The sequence below is a fragment of the Strix uralensis genome, chromosome 1, assembly GCF_047716275.1.
Source record: "Strix uralensis isolate ZFMK-TIS-50842 chromosome 1, bStrUra1, whole genome shotgun sequence".
In the NCBI taxonomy this organism is placed as follows: Eukaryota; Metazoa; Chordata; class Aves; order Strigiformes; family Strigidae; genus Strix; species Strix uralensis.
In genome coordinates this window covers 132,732,117-132,752,070 of record NC_133972.1, presented here as the reverse complement: position 1 = coordinate 132,752,070, position 19,954 = coordinate 132,732,117, and positions in this window count along the sequence as shown.

Here is a 19,954-nt window from a genome sequence, read left to right as displayed (position 1 = left end):
TATTTGTTCATATGAAGCCTTCCTTCTCAGTGCACTGCCTTGCAGACAATAAACACAAGATGCTCCAGGTATCATTTCATCTCATTGCAGTGCCACCTACTCATAACTCCCTGGCCTCCAGGTGGGTTCACTGCATGACACAGGGTCCGTAACAAGGACCTTCAGTCTCAGTAAACACAGAATTTTATGGCTCTTTTACCAACACTTGGCACTGTTTAATGTTTGCACAGAAATTATACTGGCAGACAATTTCACCCCGTATGCTTTAAGGTTAAGAGAGCCTATTTGGTAGTGATGATTTTGTGCTATGGATGGAGGTAGCCTGTGAGCTTCAGTAGGACATGGAGGCTGGAGATAGCACCTGAAGAGACCTCTGGCTGCTACTGATTTCTGCGTGACAGCAGCACTTTCATTACTGTTCTTTCAGGCTCTTGTCTGGCCTGGGGATGATTTAGGATGCGTCAAAAGAGTTCCAGCCCAATGGGAAGACACTGTCACATCAAGGAAATATCTAGATGAGGATATCAGCTTTTTGCCTAGTTGCATCTGCAGTGCAGCCACAAAGGCCAGCATGGAAGAGAGATGGTGTAGTGACACCATTTTATCTTTCCAGGAACTAGCAACTCTCTAATAGACAGACTGTAGAGATCAGAATCATTTTAACTGTCAGGAATGTCTAAAACTTGGCTGTCATTATAACTCTGCAGCACACCAAGAGCACTACAGTTATTGCTAAGGCATTCTTGACACACACAAGAGCTTATTTTGGAGACTGTATTATTAAGCTCAAACTTGCAAATCATTGCACAGTAAGGGAACAGTGTTGGGAAACTAATATATAGCTAGCCCACAGTTAATCACAAAGGTCTTCAGTAGCTATGCTTTATATATCTCCTAAAGCTTACCTCATGGAATATAGACAGAGGCATTTTTTCAGTCAGGAAATACTAAATTAAAGTACAATAATTGATTCATTTTCAGACGGCGTGAGGCTGTTCTTAATATTTTATAGTATGAAAAGATTGACTTTATTTAATGTTGTTCTAAATTACACAGGCTGAATGCGATGGGATTTCCCAAGGGGGGAGGAGGAGCAGGGCTAACAGAGGCATTGACCTTCCACACCTGCATACACTGTACCCTTTTCACACAACACAGGTGCTGACAAGATTCAACAGCAGGATAGGAGATGGAGGCTGGAGGCAACCCAGCTGCATGACCTCGGCACTAGGTGTGCTATATAGCAGCCTGGCAGTCCTGGTTGGAGGTATGGTGAGCTCCAGCTTTCAGCCAGGAAGGAGGAGCCTGTATGGTGAAGATCTCTTATTTCTTCTCATTGCTGGGGTGATTGGATTCAATTTTCATAAACCTTCTGGGAAGCTTTGAGCCAGCTTTGCTCATAAGCCTCCTTCTTTGCTGCTAATGACTGGATCTGCTTTACTTCTTCTGAAACTGGAGGTAAATCAAGGTGAAATTCATTAAAGTTATGTAACTAGGTAAGACCAAATCTAAGCACAGCATATCCTCACTCATTTTCTTCTCCTTTTTAATTACTCCTGGGTATCAGTGACACATCACAGAACTGGCACTTTAAAGCACAATGTTACTCCTTTTTTGATGGTTTTGTTGATGTGCCAGTACCTTTTATTCATCAAGAAGAGTGACTAGAGACCAGAGAAGTGTGAATCTGGTCTGCAGATGCTATATGTTTTCTGAAATATTTCTTTTGGAAAGAGAAAAACAAACACACAAGGGATTCATAGCTTTCTCTCTTTGGAGTTTAGTCAGCCACAAACAATATTCAGTCAACTGTCAGATAATCAAAAGTTAAAAAAATCTGGATAGGCCATTAATTGGGTAGGAAACTGTCTGCAAAATTCAGATCATAATGCAGAAAACATTTTTTACAACTGAATAAACAACCCCCTTCTTTTTTCTTAGCAGCACCAAAACAATACCTCTGACTCCTGCTCTTAGGGGCTATACAGCTTTACCTAAAGTCTTAATAGTGAACCAGGTATTTTATTAATGGCTATGTCTTCACTATGAAGCACCACAAAGAGCAAGGTACCAATATTTCATATGATGAGACACATCAAAGTAGAACAATCAGGAATGAGTGGAAAAGCATGTTGCCATTATCTACCATTAAGAACAGGATGGAGAAAGGATTTTCATAGTATGTAACCATCCTCTAGGACATGTTAGTTAGAAATTTCTTTTGCATGGTGTAAACTCCCAAACCCAGATTATATTTCGCAGAGAACATTGCTAAGAGCCTGTCCTGTAGAGGAGGGAATAGCTCCACCACAGTTTGACAGCACCAACATACTTCAGTTCTCAGCTCCTAATCAACAAATCAAACATCTCAGCAGGTGTAAATCCCTGGATTGTAGCCAGCTCTTGTGCTTGTATTCATAATTCATACACACATCTCCAATTAAAAAAAAGCACACCCCAAATCTAGAAACCAATATAACTACAGAGGTAATATATATACGTCTATCTGCTGACTGCTGGCACAGGACCTGAGTGACTGATTAAAATAAATTATTCAGATCTGGCTATAATGTTTGCTTAATTACACATAGACTCCTAATCCAGACAGAGATAAGCACACTTATAGCACAGTGCAGTATTACTTTCTTGCGTTTCTGCTAGGTTAGTGACTATTATGAGTTTACACAGTTTTAATATTACATATTAGCGGATGGACAACTGAATATGAGCCAGCAATGTGCGCTCACAGCCCAGAAAGCCAACTGGATCCTGGACTGCACCAAGAGAAGTGTGACCAGCAGGTCAAGGAAGGTGAATGTACTCTACTCTTATGAGACCCCACCTGGAGTACTGTATTCAGCTCTAGGTCCCCAGTATAAGAAGGACACGGACCTGCTCGAGCGGGTCCAGAGGAGGCCACAAAGATGATCAGGAGGCTGGAGCACCTCCCTTATGAGGACAGGCTGAGAGAGTTGAGGTTGTTTAGCCTGGAGAAGAGAAGACTCTGGGGGATCATTCTATGACTCTATGATTCTATAATTCAGTTCCAACTTTAAGAGAAGTTCAGTTTTCTCCTTGATAAATAGTTCTTTCCAACAGAACAAATAAAAATTTTGGCTGTTCACCCTTTACAGCAACTGCATCTCAGTTAACACATCTATATGGTAAACCAATAAAGGAAATTTCAGCTATGTTCCCAAGAAGAATTTTAAAGGTCGTAAAGGTGTCTTTGTCTTACCTCTGTGCTTTGAATTGCATCTGTCTTTTCTTGCACGAATAAATTGCTTGAGCATAATTATGATCTATTTGTTTGGCGCTATAGAAATGTGGAGGAGGAAGAGAGTGGAGCAGTAACTGCAAAATAAAGTATTATTTGAGGACAATGGTGATGGACATTTGAAATCTGAACAGTGCAATAGAAAAAGCACAGCTTTTACCATGAAAGGTCTTAAAGTGTTGAACAACAGTTAGTTTCAGAGTGATTCTGCTATGGTTTTTCAATCACAGTAGAGGGTATACAGCACTCTGGGGATTCTCCTCTTCTTAAGCATCACTTCTGGATTGAGGGGTATTAATCCAGGGTGTCATGCCGTGAGCTATTCAGAATGACGACTATTTAGGAAAAGTCCACAAGAATGCTTCAGAAACTGCTCTGTAACTGCAGGTGAAATCACATAGAAAAAAGTGAAATAAAGTTGTAAAGCTTGAGGATATCTGAACAATTTCTGCCATTGACCAAACCAACTAATAGAAAAAAAGGTATATACAAGGGACTGGGACATGTACCACTGTAAAACTTAGCTTACATTAGTTAAGATGTCCTGCCCCAATGAGTGCTTTACTCTAGACATATGTAACAACTATTTCATTGTGTTAACTTCAAGTTAGGTCCAGAATGCTTTTTTTACCACCACAATGTTAAATTGAAATTAACAGAGGTATTATTTATAAGTGACAAACATCACTGAGAAAACCCTGATCTAGAGAGGCACTGCAAATCAAAATTGATGAAGAGGCAGCTCAGGGTACAACAGAGAAATACGGAGGAGTAAGCATTGCAGAAAGATGAGTAGATTCTCCCTTAACTGTATTTTAATTTAACCTGGCTTTTCATTCTTTCTGCCTTCTTTTTTTCTTGTATTTAGATCTATAAAGTAAAGTGAAGCTTTGCTAGGCAAAGAACAAAGTTGACCACTCATGAAACTCTGGCTGTCTCGGAGCACTGCACTTTTTTTGTCTACCAAGGGGACATGAAGCTGTAAGACTGTGAATTTTTTAACACATTTGGTTTAAGAGGGGTCATGAGTGACATTGCTGGAAGGCACATCTCTATACATGTCATGCTCTGTATTTTCTACATTAGTAATGTGAGTTGGTTTTATCATTCTTTAGAATATGTTCCATATATGACTTATCAAACCAATGGCATTGAAAACATGGTCTTCTTTACCTGAATGAAATATTGCTCCATGACAATTTCTTATGCTGCCCCTCTATTTCCACAAGTCAATCATAATAATTCTATGTTTAAACTTATTTTTAAGATGAGAGACATGCTTCGTGCATATTGGATTGATCCTGTTAAAATATTACCTCAGGAAAAAGGAAAATGAAATGACATATTGCTTTTAAAGGGTAAAAGTTTTGTTGATGGATCTGTGTTACATCATGGTTAAACAAAAGCTTTTGATGTGGGAACATATCCAAGTTTCAGAAAGGATGATTTCACCCACCTGGATTAGTCTATTCATGATGATAATCAAAAGCAGATCTCTCAGATTTGACTCCAGCAAGGACTTTTAGCTGCAAAATATCTATTATGTGTATGACTATGTATGCAAAGTACTTTTCTCAGTTATATAAGAGATGAGCTTTCTAGCATTTATCAAAACCAGGAAGAATTATGCATATTCCTGTGTACCTTTCAGTCCTTTATATCTTCTTTATATTTCTTTAAATAGTCATTATCCGTCCCAGTTTTGTCTAACTGAGCAGACCAGCAGCCCTATTTTGTATATCTCCTAGTAATTGCAAGAGCAGTTTAATCACTGAGACACGAAATACTGGAGATATTTTGTCCTCATCCATGCAAGCACATTTTATTCAAATAAAATAATGATCTTTTTTCATCCACCATGCCCCAACACCCTTATAAATTTCTGTATTTTCTGAATTTATATTAAAAAAGATTCTTTAACTCATTAATTCTGATGCTTGACAGAAGAGATAAGTGTCATTATATTTGCTTGACTATACCCTTACCTACAAGACCTGAGTTCAGGATAATCTGTCAGAAAGAGTCTGACCTGTAGGCTAGTGGACTGAGTATTAATTAAAAAAAAAATCCAAAACATCAGAACCAGAACTGCTAATATTTAATCATACCTATATTTCACCTCTTCTTAATGCCCAGAATTATTGTGCTTCAATATCCTCCTCTTAATACTGGCTATTGATTCTTCAGAAAATGGCACATAAATCCCATATTGAGCTAGCTAGCTAAGCAGAAATACTTAAGGGCAGCTAGCTTTCAAGATGTCTGTGACATCCAGTGTTCTGTTTATTACAGGGATCATATATGCGAGTTGTACTCCTTTTAAGTCCAAATGTCATTAGAGTTGAAAAACAGAAAAATCAATCTTTAATCAATGTGCAACAAATACAAATCCCAAGGTTCTATGATAACTTGATTGGGCTATTAGATCCCCAGAGTATTTCAGTGTGAAATTAAGAACCTAAATGTTTAGTTGGCTATGGTGCTTATAGCCATCTTCTCATCAGTTTTAAGGAACCCTTTGCCATACGGACTGTATTCTGCAGGTTTATCACCAAGAATTATCACTGGCCTTATCTGAGTGTAGAGTTAAGAACGTGATGAGCAGAAGTAAAAAAACCTGATTAAAAAGGCAGGAAAAAAAACCAACAACACAAAACACACAAGAAAATTGCAGTCCTTACTGCTCCATGCAAACAAAATCAGTTCTGAAAGAAAACTGCAGCTGTGGAAGCAAACAAGGATTAAGTTTCAGCTGTGTTGGAGCTGAGACAATTACAGACAAGGCTTATCCTGTGAAAGTTGTTAAGACCAAGTCTGAAAACAAAGATGATGAGGAAAAAGAGAAGAAAATTCCTAGTCAACCTGTGATTATATACTGTCAGAGCAATAGATCTGAATCTTAGAACTGAAGAAATGCCTTTAAGACATTAGGCTGAAAGAAATGAAATTCCAGGCTCATTTCTGTGTTTCCATCTAACAGGGATTTAGCTAAAGTAGGATTTTTTTCTAACTCAGAAGTGGCTAAAATTTTAGCCATAATTTCTGTGTTAGATGTCAGCTACTGCTGCATAACACAAATAAGCCCCATGCAGTCATCATTCAAAACTGATGTAAAATCCACACTTACTGTCCTCCAACTCTAGAGTCTGAGAACTCACTAAAAATGTGGGGAAAACATTCCTTCGAAAGTTCCAGTTTCCCTTGGAAACCCAGCTGAAAACCCAATTTTGCAAAAGTTATAAAAGAAACTTTCTTTTCTTATCATTCTCTATCCTTGACTCTTAATGGAGAACAGCTGGAGTACATGTAGCTGCTGGAGCACATCCCTCTCCTCCTGAAGGAAACACCTGCCTAAGTGAGAACCCTAAAAGTGCTGGGACCCCCCTTCCCCTTTACATTATCAGACAGCAGTCAAATCCTGCGTCTCCACAGCTGGGTACTGACAGCTCAGGGCAGCTGCATCACTGCAGAAAGCCTTGGATGTTGGTGCCAAAGGACTCCCCCATCTGTACCATTGTATGTAGGCATGACAAATCTAAATCTAGCATTAAGAAAACATTTTCTTTTAACAAAGCATGAAAACTGCATTTACTCAGACATCCTTAATTAGAGCAGCTGCCAGTAAAATAAGTGCTTTGACTAGAAAAATAAAGGGATCTGCTATGACTTTTGCTCTGCCCAACCCACTTGAATGTGGCCAAAACATAAGACAAAGATATTAATTGAATTCATGTTTTACAGATTTGGATCTATTCAGCTGTTGAGTACTCTCAACCCTAAATAATAGCTATATTAATTATTACCCAGAATCCTCTACTTAGAGACACAGCTGTTTTTCCATTTTGCAGACATTTTTCACAAATTACAAAGCTACCTAAATTAATAAAAATCTAAGCATACATGACTACAAGAGCTGGAAAGGCTTTCAGCTCATGAGCTGTGTGATTCCCCACATTGCTAATTTAGAACATCTGAGCTACTTTATCAATCAGCTTTCGTCTCTTAATAAAGTTACTCAAATATTAAAAACACAGCCCGGATATCTTTAATGGGATTGGGCAAGATGTCTGGACAAGCAGCTGCTGTTCCTAGCATCTTTTGGAACATATATCTAATATGTTTCCTAAGTGCATGTTACACTTCACAGTATCATTGTATATATCTGCTCAAAAGGATTATTACCTACCAAGAAAATCAGGTTGTTTTTCAGAAACATTTAAGTGACAGCTGGGAAGATGAAAACTTCGGGAAAACACTGGCTGGTCATACAAACAGACTTGGAGACAAATGAAAGAACCGAGATGATGCTACAACTTCTTTCACACAGTTTAATTTCTCCAGAGTACAGGTGATCTGGTATGAACAAAACCATGGACTTGCAAGTGTTCTTGTGAAATGTAAGAGCAACCATCTCACTTTTGTCTCTGGTCATTGAGGAAATGAAGCACATGAACAATATGATGTGCCACATGTAATTTTTCAGAGGAAAGCCAGTAAACCAGTACTGCATTTCAGCATTTCTATAAAAAAAAATGTGTGCATTTAACTGCAAGGTTTGAAAGGGTACGTAGTACTCTTGATGAACCTGAATGCATTTGATTAACATGAAACATTACTATAACAAAGCAAAACCAAGAATTTACCCTGAAGTGTAGGATTCACTATTTTTTTTAACTGCGATAATTGTGATTGCAATTAGTCACTAAAGTGCAATTCAACATCTATTGCTATATTTAACAGACTTGGCTATGTAATTCCAAAATTATTGCTGTAGGAAACTCATTTGCTGTATGTTTCATATTCATTGCTATGAACAGGATACTAACATGATTCCTTAATATACTAGATATGGTAATAGCTAAAGATGACATTAAAATTATATTAGTACAACACCTCTTGTCCCATACTGATAATTAATTAAATATAAACTTTCATGACAAAACATGAATACAAAAGACAAATCAAAAGGACATTTTTAAAAAATAATCTTAGTCTGTTGGTCATTGTTTTGGTTCACTTATTATGACATTTTTGTGCTCTTCTCCTAGCTCAGTCTCCCCTGAGTCCACCTGCTATGGTGTTATAATCTGCTGTTTACCATCTCTGGCTGTTGCTAAACACAAGATTCTACCAAAAGTCTTTTTTTTTTTTTTTTTTTTTAGGAGAGGAGTTTTCTAAAAGTGTTTGTTTCTCTTCTGAAGATGCTTTCTGTGGTTAGAGCAAGGGTGGTCTCCACCTATGCTGTCAGCTATGAGAGCCCAGCAGATTTGGGACTAGTGACACCCAGAACAGGGTTTGGTCAACACTTAAATCTGTGTCCCATAAGAAAATGCAGATGCACAAGTGACCAAGCAAAAAGATTCCCTCTGGCTGTAATGCTGTGGTACTTCTGTCCTGAATGAGGGATGGGGATCTACTTTGGGCCAGGCAATAGGAGCCATAGTACCAGCAGAACGTACATTGTGCCAAGTATCACCTCGACTCCCTCCAACTTCCGCAGCAGCCACCCAGCCAGGTCCACTGTCACCTCCCCACCTTTGGGTGCAAGACAATAAGAAGGAGAAAAATCAATAAATATATTAATTTCCTCCTTCTTTCCATTCCCTGCTGTTCTACCTCAGCTGTATTTAATATGTCAACAATAATACACTTTTTAGGTCAACATGAACATGTTCTTATATAGAAGACTTATTCTCTTGTGCTTGTACTGCTGAATGCTCTCCCAGTCTATCTCATTGCTCTTTCTGGGAATTGAAGGTGTTTTTTGAAGTTAAAGGGATTGTTCTTTTTCCCCTAATACACTCATTTTGTTGTGTTTCCAGAATGCCATTTTCTGATTAGATTACAACAGTTTTATGATGTGGTTTACATCATGCTAGATTTTATCCCTTGGGGTTTTTAGCTAACATGGTGCCCAGAGTAGATGTTGAGACCATGCTTCTTTCATTTCAGGCTGTTGGAGAGGGCAATAAGGAGGAGTGACTCAATTGAAGATCAACTGTGAACCAGCTACAGTTCAAACTCATTTACAGTTTTTCCTGTGAATCCCCTTAAAAAGGACAAACAAGTACAACTAGGAAAGAGCTTAGACATACTTTACGGTGGGAACACAAGTACATTTTCATTAGGTGGGAACACAAGTACCTTTTCATTATTCCGTGTTATTGACTTCTAAAGGATAGAGTTACTACACAGAAAAAAAGGAGAGAGTACTTTTAAGACAGGAAAAATGCTGTATCATAGATCTTCTTGGACTGTTTTCTGTAGTGTCCATTCTAAACTTTCTAGCCATCTTCCTGTATTTCTCATCCTCCTACACATTTTTGTATCTAAGAATGAAATGCTTTATTTTTTTGATCAGGTCCTGTTTATAGACCCAGGGCAGTATTTCACTGTGGAATTGGCGATTCTGTGGAATTCACGTCTTCTGCACACACTTACAGAAGGAATGTACAAAACTGATCAGAAGCTTGCTTCCTTTCAGGAAAAAAAAAAAAAAAAAATCCCCCAGCAAACAGAATCTACATTCCTTGCAGGAAAATTCCATTGTCTCTTTTTTCCCTTTGCCATGTAAATATCTGCTGTAAGCATTGTCTGTTCTCACTAGTTATTTCCCCTGCACCCTTACAAATGATGCAGCTCTCTAAAACTCTTCTACAAAAGTCCATATGCCAAAGAACTCTGTTAGTAAATAACAGGCATTGCAACAAACTTAAAAGACCTTTCTGGTGTTATTTCAATCCAGCAAATCTTTTAGCTACTTATTGCTTGTTCAGAGTCAAAGCCATCTGAAATAGGGATCTTGCATTTTTATGTTGTTTATAAAATAACCAACACATTTTGATGCAATATATTAAGCCATAGACATGAAGACAGATGTTTCCTCAAGCTTACTCACATCTAATTTGAAGTGCTGAAAAATCTTTCTCCAATCAAGCAAAAGTGACATAAGGCTCCAGAAAAGTCCCATTACAACAGCAATGGAGATGTCAGAAGTGATATAACTAATAACTAATGAATGACAAGTAAGTGAAACAGAAAAAATATAGCAGAAAAGATTTAAGATATATTGATGACACTTAAAGGAAAAACATGAAAAGCATACATGAACAATAACTTGCTTAGCCCCTAATTTTTTTAAAAAATTAAACTTTTCCTCAAAAAAAAGAGGATACTTTTAAAAACTATATTAATGATGATTTTTGTTAGGTTGAACAGGATTTGAATACCTACCCATTTTCACACTTTTTTACTTCTAGCTTCACCAGGTACTGGAATATACTCAACATTCTGTACCAATATTCTTTTTTTATTGAATACCTTGCTTTTTCTAAGTGACAGCCTCAATCATACCAGACAAAAACTGAGTGAAGTTTGCATTAATGGAATACACGAAACATAACATAGTCTTCATTCATTGAAGAAATATTAGCATAATTGCCCTAAATTAGAGATGTTTAATTTTAAATGATTTAGTAAAAGTTTAAAAAGACTTTTTGTTCTCAATTGTATATAGTCTGATTCATGATGAATCCTTTATTGTATGTCACACAGGACTTCTCTATTTCTTGTCAAGGTATTAAATTGATAACAACTTTTCTACCTGAGAAGTTGGGGGGGCGGGGGTGTTATATTGTGATACAGTAATCAGGATAGTCCAACTTCAAATGAAGAAAGGAGAAACCGCGGTGAAATTTTGAATGTATTTAAAGCCTTCTGCATAGCAGTTATAAGCAAACACATAGAGTTCTAAACTGTATTTATTTTAGATATCTCTTCAGATTCATATGTCCTGATCAATTTCTGCCTCAAGACAAACTAATCCACATCTTTCTCAACCAAGAACCAGTTCAGATGCAGAAATGTGCATAAAAATGGATATGGTTCAAAGGTTGGAGGACAAGTTAGGAAGATTTGGAAACATTTCTTGTGAACCTTTCTTGATCATCTCTGCTGTCTTAACAGGAAATGAATGAAGCAAAGTTTGGGAGGGATGGCATCTGATCCCTTTATTGACAGGAACATTTCAAATCCACTGCCTATATGCAAGAATCAAGTGCTACTTGAATGGCACTCACATGCCATGGGGTTATCCAAACATCTTCATGGGGCTGGCCATGGTGACACCAGACCCCTGGGATACCTGTGACCTTCTGGGCTGGCAGGAGGTGAGATACCACCCCAGAGCTTCTCAAGTGCCACTAAACCGACAACCAAGGGTAGGCAACAAAGCCATGCCCTTCATCACAGATTTTCCTGTCACATCCAATCAAAAACCCTTTGACCTGGTGTCTGAGCTGGGATGGCTTTAAACAGTATACCATCAGCAGCAGTGCCTGTGAGAAGGGATCAGCCACCATTCAGCTGATAGGTCATGGAGATGAGTCATTCAAGTGCATGAGCATCCATAATTAGTGAGGATGGATATGGAAGAAGCTGGGAAATCTTCCCAGCTAGGAAGAGTAAAGTTCCAGGATTTGAATCAAATCAGACATCAACCTACCTCTTCAACACTAGCCTGTTAGACTGACACCTTGCCCCAGACTCTGTCAAGCGGGACACATCACAGCAAAAATGCTACATCTAAACTGAGCCACCAGCAGTTCACCCATCTGGATGCCTGGGGAAGAAGGACCCTATGACATGTCATGACACATACTTACTTGCCAGCTTACACGCAGTAATAGGATCCTCATCGCTTCATTTATAGCTCAGTTCCAGATAGGCAACATCAGTAATGAATGCTACTTTGACTTCTATGATCTCTCCAGTTCTTCCTGTTTTTTTCTTTAGGGAAGATTATTGGTTTTCACATAAGATCTCAGCAAGGTTTCTGAGAAATCCAGATCCTTTTTCTGGAGAGGGGAAGATTATTCTGTTGGTTACAATGAACTGAAGCAGATTTTTCCTGACTTAAACCAGTGTATCTGATACCAAATTTTGGGCACAGTTGTAATTAAATATGCTTTTTAAAAATCTTTAAATTTGTAGAATAAATTTTATTTAAGTCTTCTATTTCTACATCTTGCTCACAAAACAAAGTTCCACCAACGTGCCTGGTATGAAAATGGTGGGTTTTGCACTAGAATAAAGTTTTCAGCTACCAGTATGAATGTTTTCATAACTAATCCATGCTGCATATATGGTTAATTCTGTGGCATATTAACAATGCAACTCTACATATTGCAAGAGATTAAATGTAGGGAAGAAAACAGTTTTTCTGTGCATTGTTTATGTTCACAATACAGAATGACATGTTAAGAAAAAATATTTCTAGAATTCAAAAATCCTTTAAAGATTTTTTTAAATTTTCTTAGGAGAAAATATACATTATGATTCTAGAGTCTAGTGAAGAACAAATCAGAGCATATTCTTAGTCTAGGAACTAACACAGTGCAAAAAAAAGGTTCTGATTTGCAAAAAAAAAGTGTCATATAACCATTACCACACTATGGGGAAAAGTTCATGTTGATAGAATTGCATTTTCTAGCTTTGCTCCTTTTACACTACTCTTTACTGATATGGCTTATCAAGGTCAAGAACATAGTCTTGATCTATTCCCTGGATTTACCCTGTTAGTGGATGAGTGGAAATGGAGAAGACGTGCTGACTATTAATTTCCAGAAATAATTTTGTAAATTTTGAATTAATTAATCCTTTTGTAAATGTTGTGATTTTTGTTCCTAAGCAATTGATAAACAAACACACAAAAACCTTCCTGCTGCACAATGTGAACTGCAGATTGTTTACCCAACTGAAATGATCTGTGGCATAAATAAAACAATATATTAACTTTTAAATTAAGACAATTTAGTAAATTAAATATTGACATCTTTAATAAGAAGTTTTCTGGTTCTTACTCCAATATGCAGACTATTGTAATACTGATTTCTGCATGACCTCAACAAGCAGAGTTGTAACTTAGCTGTGCTGCTCCAGCTTTAGCTCAGCTCTCAGACATAATGAAGTACCCTGGAGATGGAATTTCGTGTTGCAAGGAACAGATGAATTAGATTTTCATAATTAAATGCAGATTATGATTAACTTCTGCTTTTGTGCTATTTGTTTGGTTTTAAACCACACGACATTTACCATTTAGGATTAATTTAGAATGTGATATAAACTTGCCATGGTTTGAACTCGGCCAGCAGCCAAACACCACGCAACCGCTCTCTCACCCTCCCCCAGCTCAGCGGATGGGTAGGAAAGGTGTAGGGATAAAGGGAGACTCGTATGTTGAGATAAAAAAACAGTTTAGTAATTGCAATAAAATAAAACAATAACAATAATAGAAAGTACAAACGGGTAACGCACAATGAGATTGCCCACCACCAGCTGACTGATACCCAGCCCATTCCCAGCTAGCGATACCGAAAAAACCAAGATTCTGCAGTCGCAATCCTGGAAGTGAGAGAGAACCCCCTCCTTCCTAGCCTCCTTTATATATTGAGCCTTATGTCACATGATACGGAAAATTCCATTGACTAACTTGGGTCTGGTGCTCTGGCTGTGTCCCCTCCCAGCTTCTTGAACACTTGCACATTGGCAGGACATGGGGAGTTGGAGACACCTTGATCTGTTAACAACCATAAACATCAGTGTATTATCAGCATTCTTCTCACTGAATCCAAAAGATAGCACTATTCTAGCTACTAAGAAGAAAAATTAACTCTATCTCAGCTGAAACCAGGGCAAAACTCATAAATTTACAAATTATGAATAGCAATCATAAATTTTTGTCTTCAGTGGGAAATAATAAAAAAAATTCAATTTGCAACAGTTTTAATTTTTTGCTTTCTACACTAAATACCACTTTAAGTTCCACTCGTGCTTAACCTTCCTTCACAGAGCTAGAGTTATCATAAGCAGGAAGGGTGAAAAGGCAGCATTGAGATGGACGTCACTAACATTGAATATAACAAGTCTCCATGTGTTTAGTCACTAAAACTCTGCATAACTTACTTCCTAGATGTCTACTGATTAGTGGGGAATAAGAATATGTCAATACCTGAAAGGAAACCTAAGCTGTCAAGACCATTTTACCTAACTTACCACAAACCAGAGACCGTAATTACCAGATCCCTAGCCTCCAAAATAATCTGGTATAGCAAAGTGGAAAGATTAATCAACAATGCAACAAAAGAGATTTTCACAAAACATGCCGATATTAAGGTATTATAACTCCATCAAATTCGACTAATCAGTACTACATTATTAGTTGTATATTAAATTTAAAAATAGCAATCAGTGTATCATTTTCTTGAGAAACTTGTAGACACTGGTGTCACAAAGTTCTGCTTACTGACTCCAAAAATATTCAAATAGATATAATGTCATTGGCCACAGTTTTTCTTGTAAGTTCTTTAAGAAATGACCATAACGAAGACACTTACAAATGCTGAGCAAAATCATAAGTCAGCTTTAGGTCATTTTTTCTGTTTTCCTGCAGTTCAGAATAATTTTGTTTCAGACTGCTTAGTGAAGGCACAGGGGACCTCAAAAGACTATTTAGAAAGATCTGGAAACTTGCAGGAATTTCAGGCTTCTTCACTACAAATTTTAGATTGCCTCCTGACGTGGAAGGGATAGGCAGACAGGAAAAGAAAATGGGTCTAGAGATTATATCACTAATAGCAGGTTCAGGACTAGGATTTATTTAGCCCCCACACAATCCACTGAGCTGGTAGGGCTTCAGTTTGGTCTGCAGCTTCATGACGTAGATCTTTCATACTCTGTCTAAAAAGATCACGTGTGATGTGGAACCAGGACCCTGCAGATAAGCAAGGAGAGATCAAAGTGGTGGTGTCGACACATCCTGTCAACTTCCATCAGATCAATGAAGAAAGTGAACAAGGTCTCCTTTTTGGCCTAAGTAACTGTAGCAGTTACTGTGCTAAATATCACGTCACTTAGATTTGCTTTAGGACTGAACTGCAGGGAAGCTTACGTAAAATACAGTTGGTATTGTAGTAATTTAACAAGAGATCAGGTAAATTTAATAACATTTTTATGAACAGATCAGATAGTATTCTGGCCAAAACTTTGTTAGCAATGATGAACATCAGTATGCCACACTAATTGCCACATTATAGGTTTTCCTTTGCTTGACTCTAGTCCATGATTATGAAGATATGATCTTTCAAGTTGTATGTGGTTCATTTTTGTATACATTAAGAAAAATATTTGTATATCTGTCTCTGTGGCTTCATATTTAAATATTTTGTTAGTTTACAATCAGATAAAGAAGCTTTTGGGGTTTTTTTTAATTCTAATTGTCTGAAAAGCACTGAAATAATGCTGTTATTCCTGATTGTTTAGTGATAAAAGTAGAAGGCAGTGTGCACATGTCCCAAAATATCTTTCAGCATAGTAGGGATTTTTAGTAGTAAAAATTCTTTGCCTTAGCCACCATGTAGGTTTTCAGCCCTGATATGGCACTTTAGGTCCAATATGTGCTGGATTGCAATTGGTTCACTGTGACCGCAAACACTAAACTGTTGCTGCATTTGCAAGAACAAGAGATATAAGGGGCAGTAATTCTAAACTGTAAGGGAAATGAATTTTCTGATAGAAATCAGCCTACTGATCCACTACAGATTAAGTGTTCCTCTCATGTGGTCACTCAGACTCTAATAGAGATTAAATGAATGCTAATTTCAAAATGAGAAACAATAGGTGGATATATCCACAAGATCATCTGCTACTCCTGTGGCTACCACTGAAACACAAACCTCACACTTTGTGTACCGTTACTTTAACTCCAGCCATGAACAACGCTGAGAATGACAAGAAATCATTTCAGAAATTTAGAAAAATTAATTTCTCTAATATCAAACAGACTGATTATTCTGAAGATTTTCAATGCAAGAGCTGGCAGTAGATTGACAGCCCAGCATTGTATCACCAAATACTACAACACTGACAAAGAAGAGATAAATGAAATGATAATGCTTAGTGAATCATTCAACTTGTAAATGCTGACACCTCTTCCTGCCTATCACACCAAAAGAAAACATCACAATTATATCTAAGATGCAAGTGATGGCATCTAATTTGACACTAGAGTAGAAATACGAAATGTGGCAAAGACTGCTGTGGACAGATCTTCATGTTTTCCAATTCCCAGTCTAAATTACTGCCACATACACAAGCAACATGTCTCAAATCAACATTTAAATCACCTGGCTATCTCACCAGAAAGTACTTAAATCCCAAGCCATCTCACAGCAACTTTAAAGTAACATTAACACTGCTATGTTCATACATATGACTTTGGAATCTGCAAAATATAAAAAGTATAAGAGACAAAATGTTCAGTTGTTGGTGGGTAAGTTAAAAACTTAAATAAATAGTGACAAATAAGAGGACAAAACAAAAGCAAGAGATTCTGACTTAGTCTTCTGATTACCTTTGATTAACAATGGAGATGAAACACGCGCTCACCTTAAACAAAGACCCTAGAAAATCACCAAGTGAATATAGAGTCACAGGATAATGGACTGATATATGTTTGAAGGGAACTCAGGAAGTCATCAAGTTCCACCTCCTGCTCAAACCAGGGCTTACTTTGATGCTCTGGGTTGCACAGAGCCTTGTGCTGTCAAATTTTTAGTATCTCCAAGGATGGAGATTCCATTAACACAATTAATGCAATGAAGTCCAACAGACTAATGCAGTTCATTGTATTTACAAATCTGAGCTTTCAACTTTCAGGCTTTTTTTAAAGTTCTTGGGTAATTTTTACAGATTTACAAACATCTTCCAACACAAGAAAATGAAAGCTTACAACTAAAAATTTTGCATGACATGCATGAATCACACTTAAAATGTTTCATGGATAGCTCAGAAAGTTATTGCCACATTAATGGTATCTTCTAATAACATGTGCCAGTAGGACACTCCCATACCACCACCTCTTTGCCTTCTGTTACCATTATAGCTGAACAAGGGTAAAACTTCTACTTTTTTGTGTGTGTGTGTGAAAATAGAGAAGGTTTTTGATAATCATCTGCAATTTTCACAGTAGAAATTTCTGGAGAATGGAGGGTTTGGTGCTTACGAGACTAAACTTTCAGAATATTCTGAAACCTTGACCTTCAGCTGACAGGTTAATTAGCAAATGGGAAGCTGTGTTAGTCACTGGGGGCAAGCTGGCAGGGAACATCTGCACAGAGAAGTGTCCACAGAAAATGTCATTGAAATAGACTTACCTGGGGAACATGCCAAATCTGAAAAAGTATCTTTTTTTCCCAATGAAAATTTCTCACTGTCTTGAATTACCATGACTAATTGTTAGTACTTACATTTCTTCATTACAAGTGAGAATTATTAAAGGCTCATCTGGAACACCTGACTCTCAATTTGTGAAGGGTCAGGGAGGTTGTTTATTTAGAAGAACCAGTCTTTCTCTTTTTTTGTTTATTTTCTTCTTTTCTGATGGAAATTTTACATCAGTGCATCTGCTTGATTTGTACCAATGATGTAAAGTATAAGTTGGTTTATGACACTCCCTTAACTCCAGAGGTGCAAAGCAGAGAAGAAAATAGCGGATTCAATTTTTCGTTTTTGTTTTTTTTTTTTTTTTCTCAAGGAAAGTTTAAAATCTGCTAGCCTGTGAGTTAAGTAATACAAATAAACTGACCAGCTGCTTTTTTTTATTAAAGTGATATTTTTTATTCTTGAAATTGTTTGCAGAATACATAATAGTAGAAAATAAAGAAAACTACTAACAGGATTGCAGTACTTGACTCCAATAATCATGTTTTCTTAATGCCAGATAGCAAATGCAATGAGAAAATGCATCTCTCAAGCATTTTTATTTTGCCAAACAGAACATTGATTTTTATGAGTCTTATAGAAATTCATTATTACAGTCATGAACCACCTTTGAATTTTTAATATTTGTCAGTACAAAGACAAAGGCCATTAGAGCAGCTGGGGAAAAAAAGAGAAAGGTGATTTCTGTGAAACCTGCATTCCCAGTGTTTAAAAACAATGAAGTCTTATAAGTTACCATAGCAGTAGGCAGAGAAATGTTCTACATCTATTAATTTTCATAGTAGTATTATCAACCATTGCTTTCTTCCCCCATCTTTTTGTCTATTATTACCAACTGTTAAAATAAAAAACACAACAGAACAAACCAGAAACCCAACCAGTATTGGATATATTTAAGCCCTGGTTTTGTCACTGTGAATAGCTATTCAGCAACCAGTGGCCTCTCCTGCCAAACCATTTCTGTAGTATAGTGGAAGCAGAAATTGCTTAGCCTACAGCTGCATACCTCCTGCTACTAGAAAGACCCTGATGAATAATTCAGAAATAAAACCCTGCTGACCTCACATGTAATAGAAATGTAGTCAAACTCACTTAAGCAGGAAAGGCAATTTTTGTCACTCTTTTCATTTGCCTCAACAGTTAATTTTCACTTATGATGCACTATATTATTCCCCTCTTGCCACTTACTTTTTAACTTAGCTATATTTTACACTGAAACAGGCTTGACAACCATCAGCAACAATGAGGAACTGCACCTATTCTGTCTCCTCGGTAATGGTAGGGACCACATAACAATTTAATTGAGTTGTTATCAAATGTATGTTCATGTCCTCACTGCACAACTGACACCACAGCCTCTGCTGTGGTCACTGGCACCAGAATGAGAGGCATTCGTTAAAGCTATGTGATGGAGGTGGCAGTGCTAGAAAGCCACAGAGTACATCCCTGTGATAGACTTGGAATCCAGTACAGGAGGTAATCCAGAAACTTTCTGTTCTGTTTACAATTACATTAGGGCTATGGAGGGATCTAAAGAAAAATGGCAACATAGTCCTTGTAAAGAACAGCCGTTAAGCCAGATTTGACAAGAGACTTTCTCATCTGAGACTGTCCTGGGCTGTCACTGTGACGTGCACTGACTGTCCTTTCCTAATTGCTCCCAGACCTTTCATCATTAGGAACTGAAAAAATCCCCACATGTTCTTATGAAAGACTTTGGTTCTACCACAGCTGTATACCAGCCATGATTACTGGAATGACAGCAGCATTGTGCTCCTAAAGATGCAGTTATAGAGGTAAAGGTTAGATCATCTTTGAGACCAACAAGATCTCTGATTAGGGCAAAATGTAGCTCAGTGAGGTTTATCTGCCACCAGAGCAAACAGTATCAGTACCTCTCCATCTCTAAATCACCCTTTAAAGAGAACTGTACTTCCTCCATTGACTTGAAAAGGAACGTGTAGTAGGGAAACCCATGTAATTTCTGTGTGTTTGCTCATCACTTCAGCCTTGCTCTAGACTTCTTACGTTGACATGTTGAAATGCTACTAGGGTCTTTCAAGATGAGAATTATCTAGGGCCAAAGACAGTATGATACTTTTTTTTTGTAGTCCAGCAGCTCAAGACAAGTTAAACAGCATGGCTGGAGCAAGACTACATCTAAACTGATGCGCCCCTGAGCATTGTTGAGCTGGGGAATGGCTGTACTCTTCAGCTTCATTCCACTTCCAAGGTGAACCAAGGGTGGCTTCATTCTAGTCATGATGCTTAACGTCTCTTGAGCTGTGAGTCCAGACACAATTTAAGGAAAATCTATATTATGTAATTATTATCATATGGATTGTTACCAGATCAGAATGCCGTAATTTAGGGACAGGCAGTCATTGATTTATCTAAATA